Source organism: Meriones unguiculatus, chromosome 20 (assembly GCF_030254825.1).
Source record: "Meriones unguiculatus strain TT.TT164.6M chromosome 20, Bangor_MerUng_6.1, whole genome shotgun sequence".
Lineage (NCBI taxonomy): Eukaryota > Metazoa > Chordata > Mammalia > Rodentia > Muridae > Meriones > Meriones unguiculatus.
Window position 1 is genome coordinate 21,144,948 of NC_083367.1, and position 27,485 is coordinate 21,172,432.

General features: G+C 43.7%; 1 protein-coding gene and 1 pseudogene across 3 annotated transcripts in view; both read left to right on the top strand.

Moving 5' to 3' along the window:
• The window catches only part of Map3k5 (mitogen-activated protein kinase kinase kinase 5), a 189,191-nt gene that overhangs the window by 18,967 nt on the left and 142,739 nt on the right, over positions 1-27,485 (top strand). The window lies entirely within an intron of this gene.
• On the top strand, positions 8,537-9,172 carry LOC110563666 (proteasome subunit beta type-3-like; annotated as a pseudogene).

Consider the following 27,485-nt stretch of genomic DNA (forward strand, 5'->3'; position numbering starts at 1 on the left):
TTCACTCTGGGTCCTTCTATCTTTTAATTTTTTTAAGATCTTGTTTCTAATGTGAACAAACCCTGCTTAGGAGTTTTTAATTTGGGATAGATTTGCTGGCTGGTTCGAAGAAGATGCTACAGTCTTTTGGCTGGTGCCTCAAGCCTTGGGTTGTTTCTGCCCTTGGGGAACCTTCTTTCTTACCCTTGCCCCAACCTTTCTCTCCTGAGCTGAACAGTTGCTCTGAAAGGACTTTCTTAGCAGCATCCTGCTGAAGTCCCCTCATTGGTTCCTGACTAATGGAAAGGATACTTGTTAGCCCACTGTGCAAGGCCCTGACAGGTCATTACAGCCCCAAACTCCAAGATGCCCGGTGACCAGGCCCAGCTCCACCCCTGCCTGCTTTTCCCTGAGCTGATAGCTCTCAGGGGTCTCTCCGTCCTCGCTCCAACAGCCCTGTGTGCCTATTCTTCTGTTCTTCCCATGCCCCCCCTTAACAATCAATAGGTTTTTTGTTTGTTTGTTTGTTTTGTTTTTATGCTGGTAGTTGCTGGAACCAGTAATTTAGGAAACAGGAGGATTCTTCTAGATGCTTTAGTGTAGCAACAGTTTTGAGAATCCTGGAATTTTGGTTTCTTTACAAAACACAGAAATGTCGTAAGAATGTGCTTTTGTTTTAATCCCAGGTGTAGGGATGTGGGGGTGTCCCCAGCAGCTGACTAAGATTTGCCTTGTGCTCCAGCAGAGACAGGCTTTTGCTAGCTGCACATAGTTTCTGCAATTGTGTGATATTGAAATTGTGGGAACTTTTCAGACAGTATGTAAATGCTAGGGCCCCAAGAGGCAGGGTCCGTGGTTGTTGGTCATTCATAGCTTAGTAGTCATGCTCAAAGAAGAAACAAATTAGATTCAAGGATCTCTCTCTCTCTCATATCCTTCTTTCTCTCCTACCTAGTGATAGGGGATGAAAGGGGGTAAAGGGTGAGATAAAGAAGAACCCACCAAGTAGCAAAAAACCTGGCTACCTGTTGGTCCTTCCTTTCTAGAGTGCCTTCTGCTGGTCAGTATTCCAGGACCCTTCTGTGGCAGCAGCCTGGAGAGGGTCCTTTTCTGCCTGTTGGAATATCCCAGCTTAAACCCACCGATTCCTAATGCTGACCTCTCAGTGAGGCTTGTGTTTTAAAGTCAGGTTTAGTGTGTTCTTGTGTCCCAGGAGCTCCAGCGTGAGTCTCTGAAGCGTCTGTCATAGCACGCTCCCGCTTCTGTAGGAAACTATTGTAGGTTGTGCGGTTTGTAAACAGACTACATTTTCTCATGGTCTGCGGACTGGGAAGCTGAGATCAAGGCACCTGGCAGATTCGGTGTCTGATGAGGGCCACTTCCTTTCAGACAGCGTCTTCTAATTATAGCCACAGGTGGCCACAGGAGACATGGTATCTCCTTTATAAGGGCACTTACTCTGTTTATGAGAGCTTGTCTGAGTAAACATTAACACATAATACTGTTAATTAAATTCCTAGAGCAGATGTGATTTTCTGTCAACAGTGTATCCTGTAAGAACTCATGAAATCTTTTGCCATTTCTTCTATTTGTTGCTGTGGCCTAAAAGGGGAAGTTAATCAATATAGGAACTGACAGCGCCTTGAAGCGTAGTGCAGAATTACAGATTGTAACTGCTTTTAAGTCTTTTATTGTTTCTGGAAGAAAGAAAAATCCAGACTCATGACAATTGAACTCTGTTGAGTGCATGCTGGTTTATGCTGAGTAGGTTTGATAGAGCAGGCTTATACCATCTTAGTGCACAGGGAGCATTCTAAGTGGGTCAATAAAAAGGCACCGCAGTGCTCTTGCACGAGATAACAGAGGGCATATGGACTAATTGAAGAAGAGTATGTGCATTCTCTTTGCTGCCTTTTGTGTCTGTAAGAACAGAATTCAAAAGTCAAGCAGTGGTCTTACTCCCTACAAAAACAAACTTTCTGTGTTTGTTTGGCACTTTCAGATATTCTACTCAAAAATTAGGCCAAGACTTCCCTTCCTTTCTCTTTCTCTCCTTTCCTACTTCCCTCCCTCCCACCTTCTTCCCCTCCCTCCTTGCTTTTATAGAAAGGGTCCAGTATCCTAGGCTGGCCTCCCAGCTCTTCATATCTTCAGTCTGTATCCCCAAACTCATTTTATTCAGTGGTGGGGCTTGAACCCAAGGCCTTTTCTCTGCTAGGCAAACGCTCTACCAACTAAGTCGCATTCCCAGCTGGAGTAAGTTAAAAACGTGAAAGGATTGTTTTTTAGAGTCTTTTCTTTCTTAAAAGTTCTTTGGGATTTTCCTGTGAGAATTATAGACTAAACACGTTCTTGGTAAATAGGAGACAGTTTGTGTATAGAAAGTATTTCTCCCTCCCTCTCCCCTCCCCTTCCCTCACCTGACTTTCAAGTTGACTTTATAAGTAGCTTCAATGTAAATATTATTTCATGAAACTTCTCAAGATTTTTCAAGATTGCTTTATTCAGAGTTAAAACATGGTTTTTGTCACAGATCTCTGCTTTTTACTCACCTTTGTTTTTTACTGTTTAGAGGAATACCTGATGCTTGATATTCATTCAGCAAATGATTATCAAATGAACGAGGAAATTAAGTTACAGAGTACCAATTTGCTTTCACAGGTGTGTATGCACTAAGTAGAAACAGAAACAGGATTCCTCCTGTGAATGTATGATGCCCAAATGCTCAAAACACATCTTGCCAGGGTGGACAGGGTCTCACTCTGTTGTCCTAACTGACCTCTCAAGTTCTGGTATTAATGTGTTTGCCACCATGTCCTGATAAAACCACAGTTTTCCTTCTTTTCTTCCCTCCTCCCCCTCTTTTAAAGGACCTCACTATGTAGCTCTAACTGTCCTGGGGCTCACTATGTAGACCAGGCTGGCCTCGAACTCACAGAGATCTATCTGTCTCTGCCTTCTAAGTGCTGGGATTAAACATGTGTGTGCCACTATGCCTGAAACATTGTTATTTCTTAAGACAGAATACACTTCAATCTAATAATTGGTTATTTAAACAAAGTTCTTAAATCTTTAATTTTCAATTGCATCTGTATAGTCTCTTATTTTGAGTTCTTTGTTGGGTACAGGAGGGAAACAAGGGGAGATAAATTGCTTCTAATTCCTAAGGATCTAGATTGATTAACCAAAACGTAATTATTTCGTGCAGTAATTGAAAATATTGAGTAAGTGGGTGAATCCTATAGTTTTTTAAAAAAATGACAGGTATTAATTTTTTAAATTTATTTTTATTTATGTGTTTATGTATATCTGTGTTTGTGTATGCATCTATCCCCGTGAGTGCCCACTGAAGCCTGAAGAGATGTTTGCATTTGTAGGCGCTAGAATTACATGCAGTTGTGAGAGACCCGTAATAGGTTCTAGGAGTTTAGCTCTGTTCCTCTGGAGGAGCAGCAAATGTTCTTAACTGCTGAACCATCTCTGTAGCCCCCAAGTAGGTGTTATTATGTGCTGGGGCTGTAGCTCATTTGGCAGAATACTTGCCCACTGTTTTAGTTAGGGTTGTATTGCTCTGCAGAGACACCGTGACCAAGGCAACTCTTATAAAGGGAAACAGTTTCAGAGGTTTAGTCCATTATCAACGTAATGGGAAGCATGGCGCTGGATGAGCCAAGAGTACTACATCTTGATTCATAGGCAGCAAGGAGAGACTGTGGCCCTGGATGTAACTTGAGCATAGGAGACCTCAAAGCCCGCCTCCACGGTGACGCACTTCCTCAGACAAGACCCAGCTCCTACTAGTGCTATTCCCCATGGGCCAAGCATTCAAACACATGAGTCTGTGGGGGTCCTAACTGTTCAAACCACCACACTTCCATTGACAAAGCCTTGGGTTTGATCCCCACCTCTGAATAAACCAGCATGGTGGCGTAACTATTTACAGTCTGAAGTATGTGATTTAAGGATATCTTTACCACAGATGAAGATTGAGGCTAGCCTGAGCTCCATGGGACCCTTTTTCTATACCACTCCCACCATCTTCCTACAAAGAAAAAGAAAGGTATTGTTGTTAATGCAGAAGCCCTGTAAAGTTATGAGATGTTAAAATATGTATTATGGGCTATCATAAAGAATAAAAATTAGTTAAAATAATAGAAGTGACTGAAAAACGGTAAGAAGTTGTTATATAATAACTTTTGTAGTGCTCTAAAATTAATGAGTAAGAATGCTGGAGCAAAGAAAAAACTGACAAGGATTATTTAAATTTTATTATGATATAATGACACTAAATTGCAGTATATTTAAGTGAAAGAAATGAAAATAGTATTTGCTACTAAATTACTAAAGAACCTAATGTACTCGAGATCTTTTCACAAAAATCTTACATTGGCTGCTGGTAATAAAATAGAAAGACTTTTCCTGTAATTCTAATACTTTTATGTAACACCGCTGCTGCCACTTTATCCCTTTAAATGAATACTTCACCATTTTGTTTCCCCATTTTATACCTAAAATGAATTTATTCACACATTGCAATGTATGGAACAATTTTCTTATAGTGAGTTCTCTGGTTAACGTCCTCTGGACCTTCACTGTTTCTAATAGGTGAACCTGGTACCAACAGGAAGTCTTGATAGCGGTTAGTGTGAGAACCATACAAACATGTATGTGGACCTGTCTGACTAGACAGAGGGTGTTTCTATAGGTTCTTGCTTCTTAAGACTGAGCCAGCTTCTTTGGCCTTGTTTCTCTAAAGCCCCGACTTTCTTCCTGTAAGCTGTGCTGAATCTGATAGGCTGTTTGAGTTGTATTTGGCTCGGTTGCTAAGGAACACCACAGTCTTGACGAGAGGCCTAGGAGGTGGATGTATAGTGAGAGAGCAAAGCAAGGCAAGATAGCCCTTGGTTATCCAAGTATGCTGCCACCAGGTCCCATGGAGAACTCTGCTGAACCAGGCTGGAACTCTCAAACTCCCTGGACTGTGTGGCCTGCATAGTTTAGAACGAAGGAAACCAAAGATGCTCTCCATCTATTTCTTCTATAGCACTGAAACACGAGTGTCTTTAGATCAAAATACTGACTCGGTGGAAGACTCTCAGAACCCTGGAAAACCCCAATAGCAACAAAGCTCATGCATACCCTTAAGGAGACTATTTTGGGAGAGTCCCAGGGTAATTCTCCTGGCAAAAAGGAAGAGGGAAGAGAGTTTATTTGTATATACTGGACTGATACATCAGCCCACTTGAGGCTGACATATCTCTGTTAAAATTCTCAAAGATGCAGTTTCCATTCTTTGACTCCCGTTTTTCACCTAGCTCTTGCAGGCATCTTTTGTCCCACAACTTAGCTTTCTGTCACCATAACAAAATACCTGAGATAATCGACTTCATAAAAGGAAAAGGTTTATTTGAACTCAAGGTTTCAGGAGGTTCAAGGCCATGCTTGATTGGACCTGCTGATTTTGAGCCTATGGCAAGGAAGCATATCATAGTACAAGCCCATGACCTATCAAAACAGGTTACTTCATTGCCAGAAAGCAAAACAAACAAACAAACAAACAACAACAACGAAAACCCTCTAAAAGGGTTTTTTATCTATCTCAGTATTGAGAGCCGAGAATCAACCTTTTAACATGGGGGCCTTGGAGAACATTCAAAATCCAGAATCTAGCACCGTCATGTAATAGAAACTGCTCCCTAATGAATCATCGAGGACTTTGGGACTCCCTGATGAATCAGCGAGGGCTTCGGGCCTCCAGGAGACTGAGTATTGATCTTTATTCCTCTTAAAGGGGATCGGTAGCATTGACAACTCCTTTTTTTCTTGAAGTGTTCTTCTCTCATCACTTATGGGAGCTGGAGTGCAAAGATGGTCACATGTGGGTAGTCCTTAAGGAGACCCCTATGTTCGGAAAGAGATCATTCACATGTATCTGACTTACGACTATAAAGGTGCATATTCCCAGCCCCCTTCACTTCTCCGCGTCTTGTCTACCTTCCCAAGATCTGCTGAACATCTTAGTCAACCTCAATTTCAGTGTCTTCCAAGTCCCTCTGAAAACCTTGTTTCTGTGTTTGTCTATTAGCTATGGTATTTTTCTCTACTCAGAAACCTTCGGTGGCATCCTTTTTCTCACCTATTAATTTATCGAGTGTCTTCTGTATAGAAAATACTATTCTAGTTTGTGTAGAAACAAGTGAGTTCCAGGTTGGGAAAGAAGTCCCTTGTCCAGAGAAATAGTCATCAAAAAACAGCTTTTTATTTGTTAAAGTTCTGTGGAAAGTAATGCGTGTTGGCTTCTGGAAGGGCACAGTCCTGGTCTGAGGCCAAGGTTATGAAGGATGTATTTCTCCAGTGGAACAGAATTGTGCATAAAGATTCAGAGGTAGCTAGAGGAGGAGGGCAGCTCAGTGAGGCTTGTGAGGGGGGCAGGGGGATCAGTGAGTATGGCATCAGAGGCTAAGTCCCTAGCCTCTTCCTAAGCCATTAAAAGGTGTTCCGGGCAAAAGAAGGGCATTCTGACTTCAGTAGAAATGTCAACATGACCATTATACCACAAAGGAAATATGGAGAGGCCGGTTAGGAAACCAGATGGGCAATCGAGATGAAGACAAGCAAACAGCGCTGATGGTGGCTCTCCACTAGCAGCTGGAGGAGGAGGGGATCTCAAAGACATTAGCAACTGAGTGAATGACATAATGGTTTTCTTCACAGGTGAAGCCATTTGGTCTTGTAGGTGAACTAGGGCCATGCTTCTCTCAGTTCCCTCTTCAGAGCCATAGCTGCCATGTATTAGCATGTATTAGCATGTCCCTCTTTTCAGTGCTGTTGAAGGCTGTCCTTGGCTTTCTTACCTTACTGATTTCCTCTCCTCCAGCCCAGCACCTGAGAGTTCTTCAGAAGTATTTCCCTAGACACGTTACTGTGCTGATAGAAGACCATGATGTCCCCTAGACCCTGCTTTTCTGTGGCTGGAGCATGGGATGAGAGGTTGTAAAATTCACTCTCAAAGTGAATTTCCTAATACAGTTTCTTCTTCACCGAATCAGCTTACGACTTCCTATGAGCACCTTTCACTGTCTGCCATATCTGCCCGAAAGGTTCTCCTTTCTTCCTTCTACATAGCCTGTGTGATGAAAGGCCATCCATCTTCACACACACACACACACCTTCCTTGCCTGTCTACGGTGTTTGGGACCTTCAGATAGCTGTTATCATTATTTACTTTCAGACATACTTTGTAGTCCGATTCAGCTTTATATTTCACTCAGATCTAGCACAAACGCCTGAATGAAGCAGAACAGGTTTCTGGAAGAGTGAACAAGCACACAAGGCAAACCTTTTGACCTGACTCTGTTGTACTAAGTGCTGTTAGACTCTTGAAGGCTTCTCTACCCTGGCTAGTTCCCAAATAACTGACACAAAGAGATTCTAATTTATTTTATAAGCTTAAGGCACTAGAGCTGGGCAGATGTCAACCAAACTATTTTGTTTTCTCTCAGATGCACATCTTAAGTTGCTTGCCAATCACTCATCCTGTCTGGGCTGCTTCTGTTCCATCAGTCTGTCCTCATGGCCACATGCTCATGGTCCATCCTACCCCATCGTGACTTCCTTCTCCCTGGCTTCCTCTCCTCCTACAACATCTTCTGCTCCATCTCTTTTCTCTAGCCTTGTCTTTTCTCCATCCCCAAGACCAGGAACCTAAACCCCTCCTGCCCTCTTTTCTGCACAGCCCAGGCTGTCAGCAACTTTATTAGCCAATCAGGGATAATTGGGGAGCAAAGTTACACAGCATCACTTAGTGTATGTGTAGTATGCGCTAGTAAGGGTGTAACTAAGTCTTAGAGGGGGCCAATAATTAGCATTAGAATACACAGCACCAGACCAACCCCCAAGTTGACTCAAGAGAATTTTCAAGTAATGTACTATCTCCCATTGCTACAGCCTGTGCTTTTTAAATAGTGTTTTAACAGGCATATCCAAATGTTTTCTAGTCCTTTTAAATTTGGGGAAAATCTGTCTGTGGTTCCCCTGATGCCACAGATTACCTCCTTGTCATATAGAACATAGTAAGGCTAAGAAGGATCCATGCCTTGTCTGTACTGACCCTTATGCTGGATGTTTCTGAATACTACCACCACAAAGGACCAACCCCATAGCTTTGTGTGCTGGTCAGGTGCTCTGGTCACTGAGATCCATCTACAGTCTTTTCCTAAACCCATGGTGAGTGACACTGTACTGAGTAATACCAGGTTCACAGACTTCATGATAAGAATTCTAGTGTTAAGACCAAAAGTGTAATAATGGTCTTTATTGTTGTTTTGATGGAATGACAGATATAACAATTCTCAGGCAGATATTGTTTTATGTAGCATTTATGAGTACTGCGCATGTCTAGAAAGACGTCACGCAATAAACAAGCAGGTAGTAAGTTTCTAGTGATTCTCTATTGGAGCTAGTACGATGAAGAATAAATAATGCCTCTCACTGCCATGGCACAATAGCTAACAGAGGATTTGGCGAAGGCATTGGCTCAGAGCCAGTCTCAGCCATCATGGTGGCAATGGAGTCCTACCACAGTGCAACCGTGCTATTATGTCCTATAAAGGCCACGAAGGGAAAGAACTGCGCGGCCATTGCTGCACCAGGCCCAGATGGTGACCACAGACTTCTGAAAGATCTTTCCCTTTGGTGACAGGCTCTACATAGGCCTGGCTGGGCTGGCCACCAGCGCCTCCAGTTCTGGTTGAACCTGTACAAGCTGAAGGAAGGCCGGCAGATGAAGCCTTATACCCCCAAGGGCATATTGGTTAGTAAACCGTTTCTCTCTTGTATGAGAAACAGTTTTAATTCCCTACTACGAAGAGCTTGTCATTGCTAGGTTGGACCCGAAGACCTTTTAGCCCTTCATTTGCTCTCTAGATCTCATTGGCTGCCCCATGGTGACTGTTGGCTTTGTAGTGGTACCTGCTCCGAACAAATATGTGGGATGTGAGCCTCTCTGGGAGCCCAGCATGAATCCAGGACACCTGTTTGAACCATTTCCCAGGCCATGCTGGATTGTGTGGACTGCAATGCCGTATCAGGCATGGGCGTCATTGACCACATCATTGAAAGAGACAAGCTCACCACCAAGACACTAAGGCCTGGATGGACTAACCCTATGCCCTGGTCCCAGTTTTCTTTTTAATACATCACCTTTCTTTTTTTTTTTTTAAAAAAAAAAAAAGGAATATCTGACAGAAACAACTACAGGGAGAGTTTATTTGGCTCCTGCTCAAAGGAGCCAGTGTATCACAGTACAGAAGGCATGTTGGTGGCCCCTGGGTGGTCTGTGGTGGCAGCAGCTCGCAGCGGCAGAGAGCCAGACTGGACGTTTCATTGGTCTGTACCCCTAAAAGCCTGCCACTGTGGCCTGATGTCCACCAGCTTAGACATGGTGGGCAGCAATGTTCATGTCTAGAGTATTCCGCAGACTCCCAAAACAATGTCATTATTTGGGGACCAAGTGTTTAAACACATGAGCTCCAGGGAAACATTTCCCATTCAGACCATAACAACAGGTGCCGAGAGGCAGGCTAAGAGTAAGGAATCGTAGATGAGCTGGCGGGAGCTAGGAGGCACGGTATCAGGGCTGAGGTCTGAGTGGACCTCGGGCGGCCCGACAGAGAGAGCACTTGACTTCTGAAGCTCCATCCGTGCACTTCATCCCCACTCCCTTTGCAGCCTGATCTCTTCCCTCCTCCATTTTCACACATCTGCTGTTCTAGCCACCCTGAACTTTTCAGCTCTGCTTTCCCCTGTCAGAAGCAGTCTTTCTCTTCTCCCTTGAGTGGAGTCGTACCCCTGGAGCCTACCCGGAATGTGTGCCACCAGCTCCTGGCTACCCGCTCTCTCCCCGCCCCCACCTCCCATCATACTTCTGCAGGCAGGTAGAGTCTCTCCTGTCCTTGCTTCCTGTGCAGCAAAACCACTTCTCAAATGGCCCCTTCTGATTATAGTTACAGGGGATTTCTTTGAAATTCTCCTTCCCCTTCAGTGAAAAGCCTTTAAGAGAAGGGAACACGTCATGATCATCTCAGCTGTAACACTGCTGAGAGCCTTGCCCACACTAGGAGAAGCACCACGTTACTGTTGAAGGCTTGAATGAATGATGGGAAGGAGAAAGGGGATGGGTGAGAGGAGGAAGAGTGGAGGCAAAGATGGCTGTAAAATTCTTTTTTTAAAGAACCTCGAGAAAAGTAAATTTAAGTTAAAATAATACCAGAGATGTTTCCCTAAATTTAGTTAGCAACCAAGTGGTTGCAGTGGTCACTTTGACTACATCAAGTCACAATCAAACTGAAAATTCACCTACATTTCTAGGGTGGCAACCTCGTGAGAGTGGGAGTGGCTTGGCGTTGCCTTTTTGAAGTCAGCATGTTTTCAGTGTTTTACATATTTGGTGGGTTAGATTACAAGAATGCACGCCTGAATCTACTTTCTGTATAACCACATCCCTTCCAGCCCGGGCTGGAAAACAACACTCCAGGCCAGAAGACAAGAAGCTTGACAATTTGCTATTCTCTTTGCAGGCAGCATGCTGAATCCATGTCTTTAGATTTCACAGCACATTAGAGCTTGATTGTTTAGCGAAAGAGAAAAAGACTGTTCAGTTCTGCACTTGTGGGCTGTAATTGCCAGGAGACTGCTGTATCTGGGGACATTTTGATACTTTTCTGTTCACTGGACAAAAGGAAGGAATAAATAGATCTTTTTAGTATGTTCCTCTTTGTCTGTGTATATGGTGTATGTATGTGTGTGTTTGTGTTCACTTGCATATGTGCACACACGTGTGAGCGGGAGCCAGAGGTTGATGTTGGGTGTCTTCCTTAATTGCTCTGCACTTTGTTCTTGAGACATAGCTTCTCCCTGAACCTGTACTTGATGAATCAGCTAGACTGGCCTGCCAAAGAACTGCATGGGTCTCTGCTTTTCTTGTATGGAGATTGTAGGCAGATGCAAAGGCTTTGTACATGGGTGCCAGGGTTCTCGCTGTACACACCAAGCCCTCTCCCTGCCCCCATATTCCTGGGCTGGAAAGATGGTTTAGTGGATAAAGGTGCTTGCTGATGGGCCTGATGACCTAAGTGTGATCTGTGAGTTTCACATGGTAGAGAGAACCAACTAATGGAAACGGTTCCCTGACTGCAACCTGTGCATACGCATGTGGGTGCACGCACCCCCATATATGCAATTCACTTTTTTCTTACTAAGAAAGTTATTACTCGCTTTGACCTGCGTCCTCATTTGCTATATTTAGAAGCCTTTGCATGGTTTCTTGAGTGGTTCCTCAATGCCAGTATATCCCAGCTTTCACAAATTCCTTATGGGTTGTAGCAAGGCAGCCTGCAATTCAATCTTTTGACTAGTATGTAATTTAAGCTTCTGAAAAATGTTGCTGAAATCTCCAAATAAACATTTAATATATGTAGGAATTCAGGATGATGGGTTTTTTGGTGACCTAATCGAGAATGAGGGTTGTGGGATCATCAGCCAAGAGCGAATAGGGCCTAAAGAGAATTGATTTCTGCATGAGAGCATGCACACATACACACACGCACACACACTTTTAAAAATCCATTTTAAAAAGCAGTCTTGAGTCTAGACTTCAAAGTTATGCGTCTTTATTTTTTTCAACTGATGGAGAAACTTGTCCCAAATCTGTCATTCTCAGACTCTTCATCTTGTTCCTCCCCCTAAAGACAGCTGTACCAAGTCCCAGACCTGCAGTATGTTTACCCAACTGTCTCCATCTTCCAAAATTCAGTTGCAGAATGTAAAATTCCCCACTGTTGCTCTTCCAGGAATGGTTTACTGAAATATTTCAGGAATTGTTGAAGTTCCAAATTTTCTTGCTATAACTTTTCAACTATGCTCGTCAGAATGATGACTCGGAGACTGTTCCTCTCTTCTGGGACCCATGCTAGATTCAATTTTCACTTCTCATTCCAGTGAGCAGCTGTCCTTCTTCCCCTGTTTTTACTGCCGCCGACCCTGCAGGCCTTTTTCTTTTTTTATGGTTCAGTCTGTGTGTGTGTGCGTGTGTGCATGTGTGTGCAGTTCGGGTACCTAGGGAGTCCAGACGAGGGTGTGGGGTCCTTTGGAATTAGGGTGACAGGCCACCTGAAGATATGGGTGCTGGGAACTGAACTGGGGTTTTCTGCAAGGTTAAACAGTTCTCTCATTAACCACTGAGCCACACTCCAACTCAGAAATACATCTTGAAATCAACACATTTGGAATTTGTTGAAAGGTACATGGTCTTGCCAAAGAAGTCACTTAATGTGTTATTTTTTATTTTTTAATTTTTTAAATATTAGTTACAGTTTATTAACTTTGTATCCCAGCTGTAGCCCCCTCCCTCCTCCCCTTCAATCCTGCCTTCACTCCTTCTTCTTCTCTCCTGTCCCTCCCCCAGTCTGCTAATAGGGTCCCCTTCCATCTGACCCTAGCCTATCAGGTCTCATCAGGAGTGGCTGCATTGTCTTCCTCTGTGGTCTGGTAAGGCTGTGCACCACCCCCACCCCCTTCAGAGGGAGGTGATCAAAGAGCCAGCCACTGAGTTCATGTCAGAAACAGTCCCTGTTCCCCTTACTAGAGAACCCACTTGGAGATTGAATTGTCATGGGCTACATCTGAGCAGGGGTTCTAGGTTATCTCCATGCATGGTCCTTGGTTGGAGTATCAGTCTCAGAAAAGACACCTGTGCCCAGATTTTTTGGTTCTGTTGCTCTCCTTGTGGAGCTCCTGTTCCCTCCAGGTCTTTCTATCTCCCCCTTCTTTCATAAGATTCCCTGCACTCTACCCAAAGTTTGGTTGAGTCTCAGCATCTGCTTTGATACACTGCTAGGTAGAATCTTTCAGAGGCCCTCTGTGGTAGGCTCCTGTCCTGTTCCCTGTTTTCTCCCTCTTCAGATGTCTATCCTGTTTGCCTTTCTGAATGAGGATTGACAACTCAAGAGCAACATGGACCCCAACACCTGGTCCCTTCTTTGAGTGGGGAACTGATGGTCCTCATTTCTTAGAAAGTCCTAACTGGTCCTGAGAGTGTAGATTGTCTCCCTGAAGCCCACCAGAGATATCTGTGGACTGTTCTGTATTAACTAATGAAAGGCTGGAAGCACAGCACCCTGTGTCTTGCCTTGTCAGTATGGTATGGAGATGGGTGTGGCTTCTTCTCTGAGTCCTGCTTTGGTGACGAAGGGATGCTTGTAGGCAGGGGACCGATTCAGCTGCTCCTCTGTGTGGACAGTGCTGGTCATCACCTTGAATCTTACAGGGGCAATGCTTCACAGCCTGCACAGCTTTCTCTACCAGAGTCCTCATTCTTCTGGCCTGTGGTTCCCAGCATCCTTCACCCAGGCGCTTGGTCACTCACTCAGTAGACCTCTGTTTAGACTCAGATGACACTAGGTCTGTTTGACTAGGTGTGTGCCTGAGAATTCATGTTCTAGTGGACAAAACTGACAAATGATAGTTCTAAAGTTAACGGTAATTGCTAACTCAGGTTGGTTTTGTGAGTGACAGGAATTTTATGGGTGCCAGGTGAGAGTATTTTCCCGGTGTTAAAAAGCACTTCCTGAAGAGAATCAACCCGCTACACCTATGGCAATAATCTTCAGAAAGCAATTATTTGAGGCAGTGGCACTTGTCAAAAAGGTATCATGGAGTGATTACATTTTCCCTGGTGACTCTAATATGTGCCCTCGTGTAGCTTTAGAACATACTGTGTAACTTTTTGTTTATTTTTCTACGTTTATTCCCTGCTCATCCCTCCCCACTTCTCTGATAAGGCCTTAATATGTAGCCAGGGATAGCCTGAACTCAGGTTCTTCTCACTTGAACGCTAGTGTTACAAGTGTGAGCAATCATGTCTAATCCCTACTTTCATTCCTTAACTCAGACCTGTAGTTTGCCTACGGTAATACTTGGTGTCTGAAAGGTACTAAGTTAAACCTCTTTAACTGGTGGAATTGTTCTCTTTTTATTATGAAAATATATTCAAGGGCAAGTATTCATGGACTTTAATTAGTGCTAACATAAATGTAGTTATTTGAAAAGAACTTTGCATCAGTTTCTTGAAAGTAGCTTTCTCATCTTTGATCAGTTTCATTGTGAGGCACCGTAAATCTCAACTTCTTTATATTTCCCTTGAATTTTTTAAGTCTTAATCTTAAAAAAGTATTTTTAGGAGTGGCTACATTGTCATCTTCTGTGGCCTGGTAAGGCTGCTCCCCCCCTTAGGGGGAGGTGATCAAAGAGCAGGCCAATCAGATTATGTCAGAGGCAGTCCCTCTTCCCATTACTATGGAACCCATTTGGACATGGAAGGAGAGGGGGAGCTCCCCTATCAGTGGACTTGGGGAGGGGCATGCGTGAAGAAGGGGGAGGGAAGATGAGATTAGGAGGGGAGGTGGGGTGGTTTATGGGGGGATACAAAGTGAATAAAGTGTAACTAATAAAAGTTAAAAAATAAAATAAATAAAAATAAATAAGTAAAAATATTTTTATTGTACCATTTTAAGTGTTAAAGTTTCAGATTTATTTCGGTCCTTATTCTTTTAAAAGTTATAATGTAGTCTCTTTTTTTCTGATTTTGTTTACCCTGTGGCTTTTCTTTGCATATAGTTTGAGAGGCCCTCTTCTCAGAGTTTTCAAAGAAAACTTTCTCCAGTTTGTTTTTAATGAACAAATACATATTTGAATGAGCACATAGATACTTTGGGAAATCTCTTTTTGGGTAGCTGCAAAGTCCAGTTGTGGGAATATAATGGTAAAAGCTAATATTTTCCCAAGCACTTCCTTTGTGCAAATATATTCCAGAAGGTCTGAGCTCAGGTATTCACTCTTGGTAGAGAAAGATGGGACAGACCCCTGGCTAAGGATGAAACATGGACAACAGTGACTATCTGTGCCTACATGTGCGCCTACACGTGATTTGGGGCCTCCTGCTTTATTTCAGAGCAGGAAAAGCGTACACTTGTGATTTTTTTAGAGACTCGGCATTTTGACTCTCTTGATTTGTTCATGGCAATGGTCATTGGACTGCTGAAGAACCCCTGTACATCTGGTAGACCTGCTTTTATTTACATAGCAGCTTTCCTCATGGCATGCTTTTATCCTTTCGATGGATTAATAGTATGCTGATGGCTTTTTCGTGTGTCCTGTTAGGTTCAAATCCAGGACTTCACATGTGGTAGGTAAGCACCCCTGAGCTGCCCACCCCCTGCATTTTCAATGTGGCGATCGCTGGGCTGTGTCTCGGTAATACACTCTACTTTAGCTGCTCAGAGTGTGACCCTTGTACTTACATTATGCCTGACACTCAGCTAGATGATCATAAGAAAGGCAGGTTGTGGTGATTCCTGCCTGTTACAACTGAATCAGAACCTGTTTTTGTTTTGTTTTTTAAACCAAGACACTCTGGTGATTCATGTACACATTAAACGTGCATACCAGTCTGAACTTGGTATTTTTTTACCTTATAAACTCCCACACATGCTTTGATTCATTATTTTTGTCTACTACATCTGAAAAGGACTCTAATGACCTATTATTAAAAGCAAAATGTGATCTGCACTCCGCGCCTGTGTCACACCTTCCCAGCAGGCACCATCTTGGTGGTTAGTCAGCATGCAGGCTCCCTTGGGAGCTACACACTAGGAGGCAGCCTCGCCTTGCTCTCCTCTGCTCTCCAATGCCCTTTGACTGGTCATTGGCTTTGTATGTTTCTGGGCCATATTATACCCAGAATAAACATGTTAAATGAGAGTAGGAGTCCTGTTGCCTTATGAAAGGACAGGAGGTGTGACCAGGAGGGGCACTTGTCAGAGATGCTTTTTTTTTTTTAATTACAATTTATTTACTTTGTATTCCAGTTGTAGCCCCCTCCGTCATCTCCTTCGGTTCCCACCCTCCCTCCCTCTTTCTTCCCATGCCTCTCCCCTAAGCCACTGATAGGGGAGGTTCTCCTCCCCTACTATCTGACCCTAGCTTATCAGGTCTCATCAGGACTGTCTGGATCCTTTTTCTCTGGGACCTAGTGAGGACACATCACCAGGGGGAGGTGATCAAAAAGCAGACAAGTGAGGTCATGTCAGAGACTCCCCCTGCTCCCCTTACTAGGGAACCCACTTGGAGACTGAGCAGCCATTGGGCTTCCTTTGAGCAGGGGTTCTAGGTCCTCTCCACCCATGGTCCTTGGTTGGAGTATTGGTCTCTGCAGGCCCTCCTGGGCCCAGATTTTTTTGGCTCTGTTGGTTTCCTTGTAGAGCTCCTGTTCCCTCCAGGTCTTTCATTTCCCGCTTCTTCCATAAAATTCCCTGTACTCTGCTCAAAGTTTGGCTATGAGTCTCAGTATGTGCTTTGATACCCTGCTGGGTAGAGTCTTTCAGAGGCCCTCTGTGGTGGCTCCTGTCCTGTTCCCTGTTTTCTCCCACTTCTGATGTCTATCCTGTTTGCCCTTCTGAATGAGGATTAAGCATCTTGCCTAGGGTCTTTCTTGTTGTATAGCTTCTTTAGTACTATAGATTTTAGTGTGTTTATCCTATATTATACATCTGATATTCATTTGGTCTTTGCTCTGAAATGTTCGAATGTGTCTGGAGGAAAGGGAATTTTATTTGATTTTTTTCAGAGTTGTTTAAGAAAGCAGAAATAGAAGCAATGACTAAGAAGTTAGAAGAAAGATGTGGCTCAGTGGTAGAACACCTGCCCAACACGTGGTAGGCAGAGGTACATCTCTCCAGCACTGGGGAGAATAAATGTCAGAGACGGGGCTGGAGAGATGGCCCAGCGGCCAGGTGCTTTTCGATCTTCCAGATTTCCAGGTTATCGAAGTTTGGTTTCCAACACCGAGATCAGGTGGCTCACAACCATCCTGTCCCCACCCCCACAGCAGGCATATATTCACATGGGCATGCGTAGAAAAATGTTTTTGAAGGAATTTAGAGAGGAAAAACATTTTGCTTGTGTGTTGGAAGATATTTTGAAAGGATTTGCATATTCTAATACTGTAGTGTGTCCATCCTTGGATCACAGAGATGTTCAATCCCAGGGTCAGCGGGTGTGCTACAGAGAGGTGGTGAGAACGGGCACTTGGGTCCTCCGGATCCCTGATGACGTGTAAGCTCAGTGTTAACGTCCAGAGTGGCTTTCCCTTGTGTGTGGTCTGCTTGCTGAGTTGCTAGGAGCACACACCCCTCTCCACTGTGTGTTCAGCCTTCCATCTGTGGCGCTCTGTTCCTCCCTGGTTGTTGTAAAATGTTTTGCTGCGTGTATTTACATTCGTGTGGATGCACATGGGCACGTGTGTGCCGTGTCGCACGTGTGGAACTCAGAGGACAGTTGGTGAGCATCTGTTCTGTCCTCCCCCCATGTGGGGCCGGGAAGATCAAGTGCAGGTTGTGTTGGTGGCTAGTGTGCTGCTTGCCTCTTGAGCCGTTTCGCCAGACCCTGGGTAGTTACTTCAAACTAAGGCATCTGGCGTCAAATGTTCCCGTGGAACGGTCTCAGAAATCCCTAAATCTTTGATGTAGTTGGACCTAATAGTGTATAGTTAGCTCTCCTGCCTTAGCACTTTTTATTATCTTCTCTGTGTATTATTTTTCATGGACACAACTCTGTTTCCCCGTCTACTCAAAGTTTTATCAGACTTCTTGCATGGATTCCCTTACGTGTGTTTTGAGCAAGAGGCAACTTCAAAGATCAAGGTAACTTAGAACGTGATAAAGAAATCTCGGGAGGGGTCAGGGAGAAGTACTAGCCTCAAGACCCGAGTGTGATCCACAGAACGCAAAAACCTTCAGGTGGTGGTGGATGCCCCAAATCCTAGCACCCCTAGGTGGGAGGTGGGAGGTTTATCAACAGGATGGTCAGCTAGTTTGGAGTGTGAAGTGCATCAGTGTGTGTGTGTGTGTGTGTGTGTGTGTGTGTGTGTGTGTGCGCGTGCACACATAAAAAGAAAAAAGGAAGAAGAGAGGTTCACTTACTTTCCTGGGGAGCTCATATGAATATTCGATTACTGTCGACAGACAGGACAGGACACATGTGTCTTTATTGTCAAATGGCACAGGTAGGTGTGAGCTCTTCTACATGTTTTCTTTGCATGTAGCACTGATTGAGCCAGCAGCAAAAACATGCAGGACTCTTGTAGAGAAAGTGAGGCATGGGCAAGAGCAAGAGCCAGGCTTGTGAATAGAGGCCTTCTTGTCAAAGTCTACATTGTGAAGAGGTTTTGTGATTTTCTTGGTCGGGATTGTCAGTGACTGGGAGCTCTAGCACTCCTTTCCCCTCAGTGCGAACAAAAGAGAAGCCATTGCAGGGAAAAGGTCCCAACACTCCTCTTGACCCAACAGCCAGAGGCACACGGAGCCTGCTGGCTTTTCATTTAATGCTGTGTAACCCGTGAAAATGTTCTAGGTCATATCAGTGCTATGTCATTATCAGAAATTATCACTGTGTTCATAGTGGAAAATTGAAAATACAGGGAAGCCACTTTTCTTCCCTCAAAATTTGTGGGCAGATAAAACGCATTAAAAAAAATAATCTGACAAAAGAAAGGGAAAAGTTCAGCAAACCTAGAGAAACTTTTCTAAATGGAACACACAATAGATGCAAAAACGCCAATCAATTAAATTGCTAAAAATATAATTTAATAACTGGCAAGTGCATGCCAGCTGCCGCCCTGCCGGCCCTGTGAACGGGAAGAATTAGGTTTCGTCCAAGTCCTGCTGACACCGGCCTTCATGAGAAGAGCAGCAATTTATTTTCATTAATGTGAAAGTGAGTATTTGTTGACAGAGTTTCTAGGGAGCATGGTAACGGATCCAAATGCTGAAGTAGGCAGCCTGTTCTTTGCATGGTTGCCTCGTGAGTGTGCAGTTTTAAGGCTTCCAAATCAGTGGTCCTCACTCTCAGTAAAAACTGGCATCACCTGATTCTCAAAACAAACAAACAAACAAACAAACAAAAACCACAAACAAAACAGTTGTCCACACACCGCCCCCCCCCCCCCAACACACACCCAGTAAATCAGGATCTCCTGGGTGAGGTCTGAGCCCAGTGTGTCAAAGCTCCCCTTGACAGCAATGTGCACAGGGCTGTGCAGGGACCATGCTTTACATGGCAAGGCCTTGCAAGTGTTCTTCGTCTAGCCAGGAGTCCCAGGCATCGGCCTTGATGAGCACGGCAGACGACTGCATGTCGGTGTTTGTCGGGGTGCGCGGGATCGAAGGCACTGGCAGGCTTTCTGCTACTGGATGGGCGGCCTGGTCACATCTTATTTTACTGTGCTCTTGATGTATCCTGGGAGTGCTTTGAATTTTGTTAAATTGTCGGCAGACTTCCTTGTAACCCTGACACAATGATCACAAATCTGTATATGTATGTGTGTTTGTATTTTAGTGTATATATTCTTTTTAGAATATATTGTGTACATACATATACTTTATGTTTTATAGCAATTTTAGCTTCATAGCAATAAAGAAAAAATGATAAAGACCATTCTTATACCGTGCCTATTTCTGCCATTGTATAGCCTCTCCCACTATCAACCTACCTACCAGAGCGATACATTCATTGCCACTGATGAGCTTTCCTTGGCTTATCATTATTGTTCCAAATCTATATCTTACAGTAGGATTTATCCTTGGTGTAAATTCTACAAGTTTGGGTGGATGTATGGTATCATAGCCATAATCACAGTACTGGACAGAAAAGTTGCACTGCCCTAAAAAAATTTCTCTATGCTCTACCCACTGAGCCCTCTCTGCGAACTAGCTAACGAATGGCCAGCACCGATCCTTTTACTTCTCCTCAGCACCCCTTTTTCTGAAGGGCTCATCTTTGCCCTGTATGCTATGCAGGCTTTTCCCCAACGTTATACATTTGCTTTCGTCATATGTTTTATGGCTTGGCAACTCATTTCTCATGTCCTGTGTGTGACACAGTTTACATTCACTTACAGAAGGATGTCTCGGTCACTTCTAAGTTCTGACAATTATGAATGAAGCTGCTGTGCGCAGTTTAGTCTCCTTTCTCAGTCTGTCTCAACTCATTGGATAAAAGTAGAGAAATACAGTTTCTAGGTAACGGGAAAAATTATGCTTTGTGAGAATCTGCCAGACTGTCTTTCACAGCGGCCGGGCCATCTTGCCTTCCCACCAGGAGAGCTTCTGCTGTTCTGAGTCCTTACTTTTCCCGTTGCTGGCCATCCAGCCTGATGCTTCACAGTGCTGTCTCACTGTTGTTTTGTTTGCAGTTCCCCCGAGGCAGGAGCTAATGATTAAATTTTCATGTGCCTTTTTTGCCATCTGTTTATCCTCATTGCTAAAGTGTGTGCTCAAGTGTTTGGTGTCCTTTTCAGTCTGATTGGTTTCATGGGGGTGGGGGTCAAATTTTTGTATATTTTTGTATAATTAGTGGGTGTCAGATATGTGTCTCCTACTCTGTGGCTTGTGTTCTGGTTCTCGATAGTGTCTTTTTCATTGTTAGCAGAAGGTGGCCTAGAACTCACAGAGATCTGCCTGCCTCTGCTTTCCAAGTGCTGGCTTTAAAGCCATGCACCGCCGTGTCTGACCAAAGCAGCAGCCCTCAAATTCAGCCTGAGTTCTTTCTTTTGTGAACTATGCTTTTGCTGTCCTGTTTAAGGTGACCACTGTGTCTGTCGGTGATTAGCTCAGCATTCCCTTGTGCTGTCTTCCAGGAGATTCAAGTTTTACATTCAAGTCTAGGATCCATTTGGGTACGTTTTTTTCTGAAGAATGTCCTCCAGCAGTTGCTCTATAGCCTCATGTATGGCAAAGACCACCTTTGTTCCATCGTACGGCTTTTGCTCACTCTATTTGTGGGGACTTGTCTCCGGTTCTCTGTTCTCCTCCATTCACCGAGTCATCTGTTTTGTCTGTTTTGTTTTCACCAGTCTCACACTGGGTTGATTACTGTAATGTCGTAGGAGTAGGTTGTGAATTGGAGTACAGTGGGGCAGTGGCTAATTTCGGTTGTCAGCTTGACACACCTGCGAAGGAGCAGCCTCAGCTGAAGAATTCCTTCAGGTTGGGCTTGTTTGTGGGGACGTTGTCTTGACGGATGATTGGTGCAAGAGGGCTCAGTCTACCCTGGACTGAGCAGGTGGTCCTGGGTTGTATAAGAAAGCAGGCTGACCACCAGCAAGGGAAGTGGATCAGTGAGCTGCATCCTTCCATGGTTTCTGCTTCATTTCCCGCCTCCAGCCTCCCTTGCTGATGGATCTGTGACCTCAAAGAAACTCTTTCCTCCTCGGGTTTCTTTGGGTTGTTTATCACAACAACAGAGAAGCAAACTGGGGCAGCCAGTTTTTCAACTTTGTATTAGCCATCCCAAGTCCTTTGTCTTTTCATGTAAACTTTTAGGATAGTGGTTCTCAACCTTCCTAACCCTGTGACTCTTTAATACAATTCCTCATGTTGCCATGACCCCCAACCATAAAATTATGGCTATTTCACAACTGCAATTCATAACTGCAATTGTGCTACTGTTGTGAATCATAGTTTATTTCTAATGGTCTTAGAGGGGTCAGATCCACAAGTTGAGAATCACTGCTTGGGATCAGCTTGCCAAAATGCACGAGGTATCTGAGCTTTTTTAAAAAATTGCTTCCTTCCACCTACACATGAACCAAGGGGAAATTGATATTTTGACAGTCAGAGTCTTCCTCATATTCATGAATATGGAACACCTCTTCACTTATTTAGTTCTTTGATATTTTTATAACAGTGTCATAGTTTTCCTTATATAGATCTTGTACATATTGTATTAGACTTACAAATAACATTTTTTTTTGAGGACTAAGAAGAAAGGTCAATTGGTGAAGTATTCACTATGCAGGCATGAGGACTTGAGTTTGAACTCCCCAGAATCCTTCTAGCATGGAAAGGGGAGGGTCTTAAAAGCATTAATCCTCATCTGGGGACCTGTGACAGCTGATAGCTCTGGGTGAGGGAGAGCCAGTTTTATCTAATGTGGTCTGTGGGAGTCCACCATGCCTCAGAAGATGGTCCCACAGCTATGAGTATAAAGGCAGCACAAATTGAACTTGGACTTGAGTTATTAAAAAAAAAAAAAAAGATACAATGTTGGGAAGGGGAGAAGAGGTAAAAGATGGATTTAGGGTGCATGGCAAGTGAACATGACTAAAATAATTTGTATGAAAGTCTCAAAGAATTAATACAAATATTATATTAATTTTTAAAAACACAGATCTATTTAAGGTAGGTCATGAGGCCATGATGTTTTGTAGGTTAGGCTCTTTGAATGTGTATTTTAATTATAGTATTTTCATCTCACAGATTTTTTTAGATATAACTCTGCTGTAAGTTGAGAATTATCTTCATTTCCTTGTCGTATTCATTAGGATTTTAGTATGGTGCTGTAAAGGAAGAGTGGGAGGAGATAGTCTTGCTTTTTCCTAACCTCAATTAGAATGCTAGTATCTCACCATTGCATATGACTGTTAGCCCTACGCGTTTTCTATAGCTATTTAAACACAGACTTTTATCCTTTGACTCAGTAACAATTGTGAACATCTTCTCTTGGCCTCCCCATCTGTAGAATAGAATTGGAAGGAATTACTGTTGATGCATTATTTGTAGAACAATAGGAATTTTCCTCCCATACTATATGGGTATATGTATGATAATGCAGGAATGAAATGCACTAAAATGTCTGGCATTTCTGCCTGATAATTAAGCCATTTTAGCACATATATTCTGTGACAATGGGAAGATATATATTTAACATGTAATACATTATATATTTTTATTTCAATGTATCATATTCATATATAATATATATTATATGTTTAATACATCTTCAATACAGATCTCACCGTATTGTGGAGGCTGGCCCCTTCAACTTACTGCAACCCTCCTGTCTCAGCCTCCCGAGTAATGAGAAGCTAAGTCAAAGACCACACATCTTTAGATACACTATATTTTTAAGAGCTATATAACCATAAAACCATTAAATTTTTATCATTTACCTGGCTGTAACTTTACTCCCTTGTGCATGTTTTTAATGGTCACATTGCTGCTGCCATCTTGACAGACAGTACCGATCCAAGCCAAGCTGCTGACAGGACCACGTGTGCAATACTGTAGTGAAATGTGGTAAGGGTTCCTGGAAACCCAACATCAAGACAAAGCAGTGGTTCTAGGAGTGAAGAAAACACCCACCACTTAAAATTATCTCTTATTAAAAACGATAAAAAAAAGAATGTAGTTCTTGCACAGTTAAAATGATCCAACTGAATGGTGAAAAATTACTTTATTATTTAGTCCTCAAGCTCATTTTCATAGTCTGTTGTCTGTGATGATGTGCCTAAAGGAATGACTCAGAGCAGTTTTAGTTTAAGAAAGCAGTTCATGTAAACTTCTTCTGAAGTGAGCAGCTGGATTTAGGAACCCCTGTAAACACACAATTTTGTTAGTAATGGGATTGTGGATGGTGGAATTTCAGGTTCTTTTTGTTTCTTTCTCCATCTTTTTCTCCCTCTGCCTATGTTCCTGTGAAATTAATCACAATGGGCAGAAGGAACTGGGGAAGTTACAGTCTGGAACCCGCCATCTGGATTAAACTGGTTCTCAAAGAATATTCTGAACTTTCAGTTCAGGCTCAGGGAGCACGTGGTCGGACTTATAAAATCACTTTGTTTTGTGGATGTCTAAAAAAAAAAAAACCTTAACTTTGGCATGGGAGCTTCCAGTAAGTGTTGACAAATAAACAACAGGAACCTTTGAGGACAGAGATAAGCTCTTGGAGGAGAGCCAAGAAAGGAAAGCAAAAAAGGGAGAGGAGTATTAAGGGAGAAAGGGGCAGGTAGGCCTTTTCACATGCCTCCCTCCACTTCAGCATGCTGACGGAAGCCACGGTGGAGATCTGCGCCAACTGAAATGTGCTTTACTCCCAGCGACAGAAGGGCTGCCACATAAAACCTGGCGGGAGTCATCCTATACCACTTCCTTAGGGAGGTTTGGAAAAAGCAGCTTTTCTGAAAGAAATAAGACCGGTCTTGGCTGAGTTCTTTGGCCCAAGACAAGTGCACTGGGTGACAGGGGTGTGGATCATTCTCATTGAAGTTTTAGGCCTCTGTGGACATCTGTTGGCACTGTCCCTTGGAGGAGCATTTAGAATGCAGCCTCTGCCCTCATTGCTCAGGGCACAGGAGAGATACGGCAGGGCGAAGAGGCTCGACTAGACGTGGCAGTGGGCTAGGTCAGAGCATAGGGATCATAGACATCGGGTACTACAGGAAGGAGACAAGGTAGGTATTCAGCTGCCGTCCTCGTGTTTTCTGGGATCTGGTAACTAGTTGCTCTCCAAACCTTAAAAGTGCCTGCAGTTCTGGCACTGTCCCTGAGTCAGTCTCCGGAAAATGCTGTTTACAGATTTTGTCAAAACACCGTTCTTGTGAGAAGAATGAAACCGAAATTGCTGATTGCATAGGTTCCATAATCAGGAAAAGAACAGAAACCCTTCTATGGCCTGTGGTGGCAGTAAGGTGTGAGGGTGCCTTCCAGCCCATGGCTTTCCATGTAGCAATGACTAACAGTCACTCGTGGTTGACAGTCCCGTCCTGTGCCAGGGACTGTCACGTGATGGAAGTACAAACTTGCTGGTCCGAGGGCAGGGTCCTGGTATTGCTTGCTGCATGGTGCAAGTGTGGGCTTGGACAGCCTGACTCCAGCCAGCTACACCCCTCCCTGCAGGAAGGAGGTACACCTTGACCATTAGTAACAGCAGGTCGGTTCTGCCCATCGATGGGGCACCCATCCATGGCTTTGTTTCTGCAACTGCTTAGGATTTGATCACATTGTCAGGGGGGCTGTCACCAACCAACCTGATCTGTGTTTTACAGTTCAAAATGTCTTCTCATCACACTTACCACAGTTGGTGTTCGTTTTTTTCCATTGTCTGTTCTCTTGGCAGTCTTACCAGCTTTCTGGGGCTTAAATCGTGTGTGTGTGTGTGTGTGTGTGTGTGTGTGTGTGTGTATACACTTATTTGGTTTATTTTGAATCTCCAGCACCACCCAGCATATAGTAGAGATTTAATGAGCATGGGCTGAGCGGGTGTTATTGGTCCCCTTGTGTTAGAGCTGATGCAGCAGCCAGTTACTCAGTCTGCTCACAGACTGCTCCCAGTGCAGGCTTACCTGGCACCTCAGTGATGCTCACTGATGGTTTTTGTTGGCTAGCTGCTTTGTTTCCAGAGCTTAATTAGGTAGAGAGAAACAAACGCTGAGAATTCAGGAGATATGGAACTCACTCTCAAATGAATAGATTTTGTTATACCTTTGGAAAATTTACAGTTTGTCCCTCAAGGCCTCTGACTCCTTTCTGTTGGTGTGGTGATGCTGTCTGGACTAGGTTTGGGGTACATCCGGGAGAATCCCTTGGTGTTGTAGGAGGTGGTGGTTTTGTTTATTTCTCTTGTCTTAAGAGCCTGATTTGAAAGTTGTCCTCTTACTACTTGATGCTGTTTCCCCAGGGTGTTTTGGTTTAGCAGGTAATTATTTACTCCTGCCCCACCCCTAGTATAGACAAGAAGACACTGCTGTCAGAGGCAAAGGGAGGGACTTTTGCAGGAACATCTGGGTGATGGGTCTCGAGAACACATCTAGTAGTAAGTTCAAGCAGATTACAACACAAGTAAAAACCAGTTTCTTTCCTCCTGAGAAAGAGGTTGTACTGGGAATGAATCCCCCTCAGTGATTGCACAGCTTCACTCCTGTGAACTTCCTGTAGTTAGAGCAACTGGGATGGGTGGCCACCCTTTCTCATGTGTGCACCTTCTCAGATGGTGGAGGAAAGGAGGAGACTCCTGGATCAACGTGTTCACAGAACACTGGGACCTGTGCTTCCTACCCCGTGTCCCTGTGTCAACTTAACCATGTATCCTGTCTGCCATGCCTTTCTCAGGCCCCTTCATAAAGCCTCCTCATGTTCTGTGCCCTGTAACTAATTATGTTTGCCTTTGTGCTCATGTGTCCAGCTGTGTCATCTCACGTGAATGCTAGAGACTCATAGAACAGCTGCTTCCAATTCCTTTGACCCCCTCAGTACTATCTTTCCTGAAAGTGTGAGAGCAGAATGGAGTATTTCCAGACTGGGATGGTTGGGATTGCCACAGAGCCACCTCCTTAGTTTGACAGGAAGACCTTGAAAGGCTCCCTAGGAGGACAGAATTAGTGTGCTACACATGGCAGGAGCTGCCTTGGTATTTTCTTCCTGCCTTACTGGTATCTGTTGCGTAGGCTTATGCCCTTTGACCTCCCTGGAGAGTGTCCCAGGGTCTTTTCTTCTTTGATTGTCACCTGTGTGGCTGGTCTTTCAGATGGACGACTTCCTTTTCAAGAGACACTTCTGATTGTGCTCATCTTTCAAATTAAAATAATAATAATAATAATAATAATAATAATAACTTTCCTAGAAAATTAGTTCCTTCAGACAATTTAACTTGAGTTGATCCTGGGAGTAAAAAGGCTGATTTGTAACAGTTAGGGGAGGTCAGTCTGTCAGCAAAATAAAGATTATTTGGCAGTGAAGAGTCTTAGTCTTTTGCCTAATTTGTCATAATCAAGGAAGAAGTTTAACACCCTCCCCCAAAGAATTGTTGAACACAAATGACATGTCAACACATACGCTGGGAATGAACTCTTACTGGCAGAATCATATTTACACATCTGTTGTGTCAGAATTACAGAGCTGTGAGGAGAAGATTTGTAAATCTGACTGGTTGTCAGCCATTTGTTGACAAGGTGTGGAAAAGAAGTGGGACAGGAGGCAGACACCAGGTACTTCTTGGCACCTCGGTGAAGCCCAGGGAGAACCTTCTGTTGCTGACACCTTAGCAATCCTGGAGCAGTCTGGAGCTCCTAGCCATCATTCGCACCTCTGAGGTAACTTCAAGGGGGAATCCTCCAAGATGGCCTGCTCACCGGGGTGAGCAGCATTTTCTTCCAGATAGGTAATGTGCGTCTTGGTTTCATTTATTTAACACAAATGTCATATGTGCTAGCCAAGTACTCTTACTACTGAGCTAAACCCTCAGCCCTAGAAAGTATACTCTTTTGGCTGAAGAATACATATATTGTGTGGAGCTAGATACTATGTTTCATTTTCATCACGCATATAATTTAATTACCATGTTACATACTTGTTTTCTAAAAGATAAGGCTTGCTGCCACAGTACCTTGTGACACTAAGAGTAATTCTTTTATTTTTTTTGCCATTTTATTTTATGTGTAATGGGTGTTGTACCTGTATGTGTGTCTGTGAACTGTATGTATGCAGTGTCATTGGAGGTCAGAAGAGGGCGTTTGGCTGCAGATACAGATAATTTTGAGCTGCCCTGTAAGTGCTAGGAATTAAACTGGGTCCTCTGGAAGAACAGCCAAGGCTGTTGACCATTAAAACAATTATTTT